Source organism: Lissotriton helveticus, chromosome 10 (genome assembly GCF_964261635.1).
Source record: "Lissotriton helveticus chromosome 10, aLisHel1.1, whole genome shotgun sequence".
NCBI lineage: Eukaryota > Metazoa > Chordata > Amphibia > Caudata > Salamandridae > Lissotriton > Lissotriton helveticus.
In genome coordinates this window covers 238,823,178-238,836,654 of record NC_136071.1, presented here as the reverse complement: position 1 = coordinate 238,836,654, position 13,477 = coordinate 238,823,178, and positions in this window count along the sequence as shown.

The following is a 13,477-nucleotide window of genomic DNA, read 5'->3' as shown; positions in this document are numbered from 1 at the left end:
GCAACACTGTACTCTACACCAGTCCACTCAATGCCACTGTAATCTACCCTGCATGCTACGCCACTCTAGTCTACGCCGCTGTACTCTACTGTGCACTGCTCCACTCTACTCTGAAACAATCTTTACACCACTGCAGGGCCTACTGCTCTTAGCACCACTCCACTCTGCACCACTTCACTGTACTCTGCTCCACTGTACTCTCCTCTGTGCCACTGCACTCTACTCTGCATCACTGTAATCTTCACCAATGCAATGTACAGCACTTTACTCAAAACCATTGCACTATACGCCACTGCACTCCATTGTACTCTGTCACTGCACTCTATGCCTTCGTACTCTGTCAATGTATTCTGCACCACTCTATTCTACTCTTCAAAAGTGTACTCTACATCACTGTTCTCCACGCCCCTCTGCTCTACACAACTATACGCCACTGCACTCATACCATTCTTATATACACCACTGTTCTCTGACAGTCTACTCTACACCACTGCACTCTGCTCCATTCTACGCGAATGCACTCTCCTGCACACTACCCTGTGCCATTACACTCTACCCTGCACCACTGCACTCTGCCACTGAACCCTCTGCCACTCGTCTCTACACCACAGCACTTTATGCCACTGCTCACTACTCTGCACCACTGTGCGCCACTCTACTGCACTCTGTCCGTGCACTGTATTTGCCCCTCTGCTCTGCATCGCTCCGCTCTACACCCCTGCATCCTACGCCAATCCACTCTAATCTACTCTGCACTACTGCAATCTACAACACTGCACTCTAATCTAAAACAATCTACTCCACACCACTGCACTTTACGCCACTCTATTCCACTCTGTGCCATTTCACTCCACACCACTGCAATCTACCCTGTGCCACTCCATGCCTCTCTAATTCTACGTTGCTGTACTGAGCTACTGCACTCCCTGCCAATAAACTGTACACCACCTTACTCAAAACCAATGCGCTCTATGCCAATCTGCTATGCACCACTGCACTGTACGCCACTATACTCTACTCTACAACACTCCATGCCACTCTATACCATTTCACTATACGTCACTTTATTCTGCATCACTCTACGCCTCTGCACTCTACACCACTGCACTCTACAACACTCTACTCTGCACCAATGCACTCTATGCCACTGCACTCTAATCTGCACAACTCTAGTCCACTCTAATATACTGTGCACCACTGCACTCTATGCCACTTCACTCTACACACACACCTCTACTCTACACCACTCTATTCTATGCCAGTGCACTCTGCCCCACTCTATTATGCACCACTGCTCTCCTACACCCCTTCAGTCTAGTCCACTACTCTGCACTCTACCCCACTACTCTGTGCCACAGCACTCTACCATGCACCACTCCACTCTGAAACAATGCACTCTATGCCACTGTGCTCCACGCCCACTACGCTGCAACAGTGCACTCTACCCTGCACCACTCCGATCTGCTCTGAAACAATCTACTCCGTGCCACTGCACTCTACACTGCTCAACTCTACGCCACTGACCACAACACCATTCTACTCTAAACCAATGCATGCTACGCCAACACACTCATCAACACTTTAGTCAATACCAATGCACGCTATGCCAACTACTCTGCACCATTGCACTCCACGCCACTATATTCTACTCTGCAACACTATGCCACTGCGGGCTACGCCACTACACTTTGCATCGCTCCACGCCACTCTATTCTGCACCACTGGATTCTACGCCACTCTACTCCACACTCTACCCTGCTCCACTCCATTCTACCCTGAAACACTCCACTTCACTCTACTCTGAAATAATCTACTCAACACTAGTGTACTCTACTCTATGCCACTGCACACTGCACCACTTTACTCGAAACCAATGCACTCTATACCAGTCTACTCTGCACCACTGTACTTTACGCCACATAACTCTAGGCCACTCTACTCCATTAAACTCTACTCCACTCGAGCAACAGTTGAATGGCTGAGGGGGCGAAAGGATAAAATCATTCAAGAGGATGGTAAAGAAGCTATGCACCATCGTAAAAACAAACACAAGGAGGTGAAGGAAAACCATGAAAGAAGAAGTGAGCAAATAAAAGTGACCAGAAAGCCCACCAATAGTAAGCAGTGAGCTAGCCCAAAGCGCATAAGTATTTTTGTATGGTCACCAAACGGTCTTCAACAACAAACAGCTAAAATGTGTCTGTAGGCAAAAAAAAAGGATATTAGTCGGATTGGAAAAATATTTATCCAGGTGTTGTAGGAATTCTTGAGTTATACTGAGAGCCTCAGATAGTTGCATTTGTTTTCCATAAAAGAAATAAATGTATGACTGTATCTTATTATATGTGGCTAGATTGGTAATATTATGAGTTAGAAAGGAGCCCTGATCTGCCACAGACAGCGTAGAGTGACACATTTATGATTTTTTTGTTGTTTTGGATGGGATACTCCTCAAACCCCTCTTTTTTTTTATCCACTAACCTCCCTTTACCTCTACCCTCCTCTAAACGCTAAGAACCCCTTATCTCATTTAAGCTCTACCCACCCATGAACCTTAAAAACCCTTATGCTCTTTTTTTTCCGTCTGCCTGTCCCTGAAACCTCAACAAAGCTTACCCCCTTTATCGCGACCAACCCCTTTAAGTTAAAAAAAATCCACCTTACGTCTACCTTCCACTGAACTCTAATAACCCTTCCCTCCCGTTCCCTCAATCCACCCCAGGAACTCTAAATAAAAAAACCTTCTACCAGCTCCTGAACCCTAAAAAAAGTCTTACCTCCCTTTTCTCTAACGCAGGGTAAAGAATTTAAAGCTGGCCTATTTGGTACTTACCTGGGTGGTAAATTCCTGCGAGGTAAAGACTGTATACCCTTCTTTAAGGTCACCACTAAAAACCTTATTAAGTACTTGAAATTAGACTATTATGATAAGGTTTAAGTCGATTGATGTTTTGTTTTCTTTTGGTTTTTACATCCAGTGTAACTATATTATGTGACCAAATGCGTAGCTCTTCTTCCCAATGCACTTGCTTGTTCCAGCATACTCGAGCAAACAGACTTTTAAATGTTCTATCCTAAGACATTTTGGAAAAAAAGTGTGTGTATATATATATATATATATATATCTCACAAGGCTCTAAACAACCATGGGCCCGTATACATTAACCACCTCCTGAACTTCCACCAACCGCTGCTGCGAGGACTACGCTCCACCTCCCTTTCACTTGCCCATACTACCTGCATCTACTTAAGCAGAAATGGAGGACGCTCCTTCTCCCATATCACAGCAAAGACCTGGAACAACTTCCCATGAGACTCCAGATTATCACCTAACTTCCGGAATTCCGAATGGCCCTCAAGACCTGGCTGTTCTAATAAGCCTCCGCACCTGCAAGCACCTGGATGCCTGATCAGTTGACTAGCTGTGCTTTATAAATCCTGATTGATTGATTGTGTTCCTGAATACTTCTGTAACTGCTCTCTAGGTGACATGGAGCAGCTATAACTCCTGGAAAGCAGAAGCCATGGAATAGTGTTTCTATTTTGCTAGTCCTTTATTTGATTTAACGGGGCAATAAACGGGGAACGGAGCGGGCTCGAAGCAGCCACGCTCCAGTCCCCGACTCAAGGGAGTGCGCGGCGCACCTAGAAGTAAAAAACAGCCAATAAGCCCCACAAAACTGGCAATAACATTGCAATGTCACATCAAATACTATTTATAAACGCTCAATCGAGCAATAAATTAAAACACAATGAACAAGGCATATGGAGTAGAGAGGCACTTATCTGGGCTGCGGAGCGGCGAAGAAAGAGGGTAGTGTCTCTCTACTTTGTATGCTTGTTCATGCTGTGATTGGATATGATAATGGAGGCGTGGTTCAAAGCCTCATGGGTATTGTGGTTTTTCAATACTGTAGTTTTACTTTCATTGGCTGCTGTGTTTTGCAGTAAAGAAATGAGAAAGCATAATCCTCGCCTCCGTGTCCTTAATAGAATCTAAAATTCTTGTTACGATAGCTAGAACATTTTGTATTCCCAATTCTTGTATATTCAAATCCCCTCTTTTTATTTGCATTGTATTAGGCTCTGTTGGTGGCATGTGGGGTGAAACATTGAAGAAGTTTTTATACACATTTTCCTCTTTGGAGTGCGCTGAAGTTCTACCTTAAAACAAGGTCAATGTTTTGGTTGTGTCTGCCTGCTCGTCGGGGGATTGACGCTTGCATAAAACATAACTCTGTGTATGAGGCCTTGAGGGACACTAATTGTAGGTTGGATACAGGATGCATTGTTATTAACCAATTAAAGTCGGTGCCTAATTGTGTACTCATTAGTTGTGTAAAGTGAGTCAGGTTTCAATGCCGTTACTGAGAAATAGGTAGAAGCACGAGGGAGGTGCGATCTGACTTTGAAAAGATGCACATTTTCGAGTAATGCCAGGACTAGGTGTGTCTAAAGTTAAGTCTTCACGAACAACCCATGCTTGTCGTGCACCATCTGGACTAGCACAGAAATGAGTGTGCAAGTGAATGGTGCAAGGAGCCACATGTCGTCACAGCAGCAAAGCTATCCGCTGCTCAGCTTCCTCCTCTGTTGCTGAGTGCAGACAGCAGAGCTATCGCCTTCTTCTCACTGACAGCAGTAACTCGTAGTTCGGCCTTTTGAGTATTATTCTGCAGACAGAAGTGCTGTCCATCAGTTAACATGATAGCAGAGCTATCCCTCACAAGCTACATGCAGCTGTTCTACCCTGCTGTGGCAGACAGCAGTGCTATCTAAGAGTTAGATAGCAGAGCTATCCCTCACAAGCTACATGCAGCTGTTCTAGCCTGCTGTGGCAGACAGCAGTGCTATCTAAGAGTTAAGATAGCAGGGCTATCTCTCACTAGCTACATGCAGCTGTTCTACCCTGCGGTGGCAGACAGCAGTGCAATCTAAGAGTTAACATAGCAGAGCTATCCCTCACAAGCTACATGCAGCTGTTCTACCCTGCTGTGGCAGACAGCAGTGCTATCTAAGAGTTAAGATAGCAGAGCTATCCCTCACAAGCTACATGCAGCTGTTCTACCCTGCTGTGGCAGACAGCAGTGCTATCTAAGAGTTAAGATAGCAGAGCTATCCCTCACTAGCTACATGCAGCTGTTCTACCCTGCTGTGGCAGCCAGCAGTGCTATCTAAGAGTTAAGATAGCAGAGCTATCCCTCACTAGCTACATGCAGCTGTTCTACCCTGCTGTGGCAGCCAGCAGTGCTATCTAAGAGTTAAGATAGCAGAGCTATCCCTCACTAGCTACATGCAGCTGTTCTACCCTGCTGTGGCAGACAGCAGTGCTATCTAAGAGTTAAGATAGCAGGGCTATCCCTCACTAGCTACATGCAGCTGTTCTACCCTGCGGTGGCAGACAGCAGTGCAATCTAAGAGTTAACATAGCAGAGCTATCCCTCACAAGCTACATGCAGCTGTTCTACCCTGCTGTGGCAGACAGCAGTGCTATCTAAGAGTTAAGATAGCAGAGCTATCCCTCACAAGCTACATGCAGCTGTTCTACCCTGCTGTGGCAGACAGCAGTGCTATCTAAGAGTTAAGATAGCAGAGCTATCCCTCACTAGCTACATGCAGCTGTTCTACCCTGCTGTGGCAGCCAGCAGTGCTATCTAAGAGTTAAGATAGCAGAGCTATCCCTCACTAGCTACATGCAGCTGTTCTACCCTGCTGTGGCAGACAGCAGTGCTATCTAAGAGTTAAGATAGCAGAGATATCCCTCACAAGCTACATGCAGCTGTTCTACCCTGCTGTGGCAGACAACAGTGCTATCTAAGAGTTAACATAGATAGTAGAGCTATCCCTCACTAGCTACATGCAGCTGTTCTACCCTGCTGTGGCAGACAGCAGTGCTATCTAAGAGTTAAGATAGCAGAGCTATCCCTCACAAGCTACATGCAGCTGTTCTACCCTGATGTGGCAGACAGCAGTGCTATCTAAGAGTTAAGATAGCAGAGCTATCCCTCACAAGCTACATGCAGCTGTTCTACCCTGCTGTGTCAGACAGCAGTGCTATCTAAGAGGTAAGATAGCAGAGATATCCCTCACAAGCTACATGCAGCTGTTCTACCCTGCTGTGGCAGACAGCAGTACTATCTAAGAGTAAACAGATAGCAGAGCTATCCCTCACAAGCTACGTGCAGCTGTTCTACCCTGCTGTGGCAGACAGCAGTGCCAACTAAGAAATGACATAGATAGCAGAGCTATCCCTCACAAGCTACATGCAGCTGTTCTACCCTGCTGTGGCAGACAGCAGTACTATCTAAGAGTAAACAGATAGCAGAGCTATCCCTCACAAGCTACATGCAGCTGTTCTACCCTGCTGTGGCAGGCAGCAGTACTATCTAAGAGTAAACAGATAGCAGAGCTATCCCTCACAAGCTACGTGCAGCTGTTCTACCCTGCTGTGGCAGACAGCAGTGCCAACTAAGAAATGACATAGATAGCAGAGCTATGCTTTGGTGAACAGTATTAGCCCTCACTCAGTGCAGTCAGTCCATCTACCTTTAACTCCTCACTCAGTACGAGCTATATCTCACTTATCACAAGCATCAGAGCTATCCTTTGATCTGTGCAGACTGCTCTTATGTCACTGATCACAGTTATTCCCCACTTAAGGCAGCAGAGCTACCCGATGTTCTGTGCAGACAGCAGAGTGATCCTTACTTGTCACCGACAATAGATTTGTTCCTCTCTTACAACTGGCAGCAGAGCTATCTCTTGCTATGTGCAGACAGCTTAGAGGGACAACAGGTTATCCATCACTTGCAACGGGCAGCAGAGCTAACCCTTGCTCTATGCAGACAGCATAGAGGGACAACAGTATCCATCCCTTACCACAGGCAGCAGAGCTAACCCTTGCCTGTGCAGACAGCAGAGTGATCTTTAACTTGTCACCGACAACAGAGTTGTTCTTTTCTTACCACCACCAGCAGATAATTTGGGCAAAGAGAAGTTTGCAACATTGAGATAGTCAGGTGATGCCAATTGTTGTCCTGTCAAGATGTAAGAGGCATAATGTGGCTGCAGAGGAAGGAAGGTGAGGAAGATTTTTAGACACAGTGATAGTTCTGGTTTGACAGCCTAACGGGCATTAAGGAGATCAGTTGGCGTCTTGATGTTGTTGAAGGTACAGATTGAAATGCATTCATCTAGAATTGGTATGTCAATGGAGGCAGACAGTTTGGACTTCTCTAAGGAACTGATTAAAAGCATAGTTTACTGGTGGTCAAATTGGTGTGACAGACATCTCGGGCCTGAAGGATGGTTTTAGTTTGATGTGGTGTAGTATGATGTGTTTCTTTCTGTTATTGTTGTCTACAGGATGTGTTCCAGGCCCTCGGAAAGGAAAGATGAATGTGTGGATTATTGGACGTTTATTTATAAAATGGGCAGCCAAGCAGACCAGAAAACAGCAATTTCAAAGGCAGTTGTGGCTGGACAGCAGAAATATTGAAGTGCATTAAGTGGGAAAAGAGGGATGCTCTGTAGGTTGCTGCTCTCCATCTCGGCTGAACTTACAGGCAGACAAAATTGCCCTGATCTGTTGGTCCTACATGTCAGTGAGAAGGACTTGGGTCAGTTTTCTGATTTAGGCTTGCTAAAAGGTATGAAAGGATAAGGAGTGGTTAAAGAGTCTGTGGTGTGATACATTATATGGACGGCTTTGGTGCAGAGAAGAGTGTGGAGAGGGGTGATACAAACTGGAGTGAATGAATGTGTGAGAAAGAAGGTAAACCAGGAAATGAAAAGGTTTTGTGCAAAAGATGGGATGAGCATGGCTATTTAATAAATCGTTTTATAGGGCGAATGGTGTGCATCTATCTTTTCTAGGGAATGAATATTATATTATGGAAATCAGATGTAAAGCAATCGTGAGATTTGTGATGTCGAGGACGTTAGCTGGAAAGGAAATAGCGGAGATGGAAGCACTGGCGGCCCTCAACATATTGAACATGAGCACGAGTAAGGGATTGTGTAGAGTCTAATGCACAGGCCTTCACAGCCTTTTCAAAGCAGTTAGCACCTGTTTACTTGTCTAGAGCATACTTACTTAGGCTGAGGCAAAGCTACTCATGATACCAATGACCGACTTGGTCACTGCAATGTCTCAAATGTGGAAAACCAAAGAATCAAAACAAACAGCAGGTCTCCGAATGAGAATGGTACCATCTGTCAGAGAGGGAAGCATGCTTTGTTACTGTCACGCTGTCCCTACTCTATGAGAAAGTGAAGCTTGCACTGCTGCTACCTGATTTGTACCTGTCCTGTGATTGGAACCGCTTGTGCTGACGCTACCCTAGGTATACGTGTCCTATGAGTGGGGAAAGCTTGTACTGTTTCTTCTCAAGGTGTAGCTGTTCTATGAAGAGGGCTCTTTCCACCTCTGTTTCCCCATCTTTTAAAAAACAAAGGATAATTTGCATTCACTTGAATAACCTGCCCAGGCCAGTCAGAAACCTTTTTTGGACCCAGACAAAACTATTTGTGGGGCCCTAAATCAGACACCCTGGCTTTAATCACACCTTCCCAGTTTTACCAAACAGTGTGACTCTGGGTGATTTTGTTTCTTCCCTGTGCCTCCTCCTTTTCAATCATCACGTTGGAAAGCACATTAAAAAAATTCAGTTCACGAACTGAACAGCACAAAAACCTCTTGTGTGTATGGTTTAATAGACTAGAATGTTGCTCTATCTGTATCGACAATAAAGGCCATGCATAGGAGAAGCAAGACAACCGACTTGCCTCCTAGGTCACTAATACAATTGTCACCAGGACAGAAGGGGGAAAGAATGCAGTCTCTAGCCAGAATCTGAATTGTGCAACGTGTAATTAGCAAACCTGGTTTCAATTACAGCTTCCAAATATTACCAAACAGTGTTACCCTAGGTACTTACTTACCTTTCTGCACTGTCCCTCAATTTCATGTTCATTGCATCTTAGGGCACCTTGACATACTCCAGGAATCCCACAGTACAACAATCTCTACTAAAAAAATGATTACATAAAAAAAAACAAGGAATACTAAAACATTATCACTTGCATACATAAAATAATATATAATTGAAATAAAGTGTTTTCAAATAATGAATATAATATATAAATAATTGAAATTATGAAATAAAAATTAATATTAAAATAGAAATACTGTTATTTAATAATTGAAACAAATCTCAAATGTTACACATATACATATATACAATCAATAATTACAACAAAAACATTGTTTGCAAAATTAAAATACATAATTAAAAGCCCTAAATTAAAATAAAATTTAAAATTAAATCAGAATAATAAACGGAGAAACTGTTGACATTTGGAGGGGTCGTATTTGCTATTGCCACTCTAACGTAAGCAACAATAAGGAAAGTGTTTATGAAAAAAAAAAAAAAGTAGACCTCACTCGTCGTTAAAATAATAATAGCTCACAAAACAAAACTTATTAAGCACAACAAAATCATTTAAAAATTATATTATATACAACTGTATTAGAAAAAAGTATATTAAAACCTAAAAATTATATTTTTACATTCTATATATAGTCCCACAATATTTTGGACACAATATTTGTGTTGGCCAATTTCTTTTTTTTTAATTATATTTCGGCGGAACATCCTTTCTTCTGAGGCTGATGAACATGCCCTATTAAGCACAGATTGTTCTAAAGTTTGATGTGAGATACCTATATTCCTAGGAAAGACGCCTGAGCCCATAGGGGCAATAATCGAGCCCCGAAATACGTTGTTAGAAAGGATGAGTACTGTCAATTGCTCGGCCCACCAGTTTATAATCTTGTGGTAGGGAGACACAAGTAAAAAAATGTTTTGCTCACCCACATACAATTTTAACATAGGTCTGTCTGTTTAGCAAAGGGAGAAGATAGAGGTTGGTATAAGTGACATAACCTCACCTAAACTAGGAAACCAACAACTACTAGGACACTATATAACTAATGAACAGTAGTGCTCTGGAATGCTTCCCAGTGCATGACATGGAACCCACTGATGAAGCGACCCACTCTAGCTAGGTGAGTGTGCATCATCCTATAGTAGTACATTAAGGTATAGTAATTCTATAACATGTTTAACTGTTTTTTGGTGGAGTTTTGTACTGCATGTTTGTTTATGTATGTTTACAAAATCTTACAATAGCCCTTTAATGCCTCTCTCATTCTTTAGTGTGTTGGCTGCCTGTGTTGGCCCCGTCCTGCCTGAGTAAGAGAATCATGTGATGTTCCTTCTGCTACTGCCAACAGGCTTTAATTTATTATTTGAGTTTAGGAACACAAGGAAACAAGCATTTGCAATGCAATAGGTCTCGCATTAGGAAAGTTTGAGCTATTGGTATTGTAAATGACAACTTTTTTGAAAATAGCGAAATTAATAGCTTTGTCATTTACAATGCAAATAGTTATAACTTTCGCAAATGTGACACCTATAGCATTTGTAATGCAATATGTGTTGTATTTACGTGACTTACATGTATTGATATTACAAATAACAATGGCTTTTAATTTTTTAAATAATTAATACTTAAATAAAAGTTATTGAAATTTATAATGACAATAGCTTAAACTTTTGTAAATAACTTTTGTGAAGATTATGTTCAGTGTATTTTATTGTGACGAAAATCCAAGAACAGAAGTGAAATATTATCATCTTTTTGTTACATTTGTAATAAAGCTTGAAACATTGAGATAACATATTTGAACCCGTTGTTATTGAATGGTTGCACAGATTGATGCTGTGGTGGCGCTGAGTGATGTTGTGGTGCCTCTGAGTGATGCTGTGGTGGTGCTGAGTGATGCTGTATGCTATGCTATGTTTTTTTTTGCTATCCTATGTTTTGTTTTGTTATGCTTTGCTATGTTTTGCTATCCTATGCTTTTATTTGTTATGCTATGCTATGCTGTGTTTTGTTATGCTATGCTGTGTTATGCTATGCTATGTTTTGCTACGCTATGTTTTGTTATGCTATGGTATGCTTTGTTATGCTATGCTATGTTTTGCTCTGCTATGCTTTGTTATGCTATGTTTTGTTGTGTTTGGTATGCTATGCTATGTTTTGCTATGCTATTACATGTTTTGTTTTGCTATGCTATGTTTTGTGTTTTGTTAAGCTATGCTATGATTTGTTAAGCTGTGCTATGTTTTGTTGTTTTGCTATGTTTTGTTATGCTATGTGTTGTTGTTTTTTGTTATGCTATGTTTTGTTATGTTATGCTATGTTTTGTTATGCTATCCTATGTTTTGTTTTGCTATCCTATCCTATGCTTTGTTTTGTTATGCTATGCTATGTTTAGTTTTGCTATCCTATGCTTTGTTTTGCTATCCTATGCTTTGTTTTGTTATGCTATGCTATGTTTTGTTGTGTTTTGTTATGCTATGCTATGTTTTGTTGTGTTTTGCTATGCTATGCTTTGTTATGCAATGCTATGTTTAGTTATGTTTTATTATGCTATGCTTTGTTTTGTTATGCTATGTTTTGTTGTGTTTTGTTATGCTATGCTATGTTTTGTTATACTTTGCTATGTTATGGTTTGTTATGTGTGCTATGTTTTGGGTGTGTTTTGTTATGCTATGCTATGTTTTGTTATACTTTGCTATGTTATGGTTTGTTATGTATGCTATGTTTTGGGTGTGTTTTGTTATGCTATGGTTTGTTGTGTTTTGCTCTTTTATTATGTTATGTTTTGTTATGCTATGCTTTGTTTTGTTATGTTATGCTATGTTTTGTTATGTTATGCTATGTTTTGTTCTGCTATGTCTTGTGTTTTGTTATGCTATGTTTTGTTATGTTTTGTTATGCTATGCTTTGTTGTGTTTTGCTATGCTATGTTTTGTTTTGTTATGCTATGCTATGTTTTGTTTTGCTATCCTAAGCTTTGTTTTGTTATACTACGCTATGTTTTGCTATCCTATGCTTTTTTTGTTATGCTATGCTGTGTTTTGTTATGCTATGCTATGTTTTGTTATGCTATGCTGGTGAGGGTGTGTGAGGGTGAGTGAGGGTGTGTGAGGGTGTGTGAGGGTGAGGGTGTGTGAGGGTGAGAGGGTTGTGGGGGTGAGGGGGTGTGTATCCTATGCTTTTTTTGTTATGCTATGCTATGCTGTGTTTTGTTATGCTATGCTATGTTTTGTAATGCTATGCTGGTGAGGGTGTGTGAGGGTGAGTGAGGGTGTGTGAGGGTGAGGGTGTGTGAGGGTGTGTGAGGGTGTGTGAGGGTGAGAGGGTTGGGAGGGTGAGGGGGTGTGAGGATGTGAGTGTGAGGGTGAGTGAGGATGTGTGAGGGTGTGAGGGTGAGGGTGTGAGGGTGAGGGGGTGTGAGGGTGAGGGTGTGTGAGGGTGAGGGGGTGTGAGGGTGAGGGAGTGTGAGGGGGTGAGAGGGTGAGGGGTGTGAGGGTGAGGGGGGTGAGGGTGAGTGAGAGTGAGGGTGAGGGGATGTGAGGGCATAGAACGTAATCTGTGACATAAATAGATTAAGAACATATACACTTCTACAAACAATGTCTTTAAGACATTTTCTAGCCGATTACTACAGTCAGACTGGGTCTGTGCATCCGTCTTACAAAAATCCCTAGACGGGTAAACTGGAAAAAAGCATTGGTAGAGCAAATAGGTCAGGTCGTTGGAACGTATTAGCTTTGCCAATTGTCTTTGGTGGGGCTGCAAAGCATTGAGACGCTGCCCACAATCATCAAAATAAAAATGTATAACAAAAAATAAAAAATGCCCACACAATGGCTGTGCAGTTATTCCACTGTCGAAAGCATGCATCAGAATGTATGAGATTACATAGGTGCGTTTTGCTCCAGTTTTCTTTTTTTTTTTCCAATTCAGTTTGGAAGACGGCAGATAGAAAAATAAATATTATTTAGCACAAAAGCTCCAATTAAAATAAATAAAAAAGCTGGTGTGAGGTAGAGCGGTCGTAATTTAGGAGCGGGGTGGGAAACGGAAAAACAGCACACGGCGGGCAGTGGAGGTTGGGGAGGAGAGCACAAGGCAGAGTGAACATCACAGAAGCACACAAGTGGGAGAAATATAGAACGCAAGTGGGGGAGAGATTTACACGGATGAGGACGTAACGTTGGTAATGCCTTGTGCAGCGTCGCAGCGGTTCACTGTAAACTTATTAGGATAATAAACTTCTTTAATAACCAGTGAATGTGAAGTGTTACAAGCTAAGCAAACACACTGAGCCGATAGCAGTGCAAGTATTCACTTCCTATGTCTTTGAAGTCTGATGCCGAGGCACAGACAAATGGTGGTGCGCGATGTGCAAGCGGGGGGTGGCGGGGGAGCGGCAGCCTTTGAAGTCTGATGCCGGGGCACAGACAAATGTTGTTGCGCCATGTGCATGCGGGGGGCGAGGGAGCGGCAGCCTTTGAAGTCTGATGCCGAGGCACAGACAAATGGTGGTGTGTTATGTGGC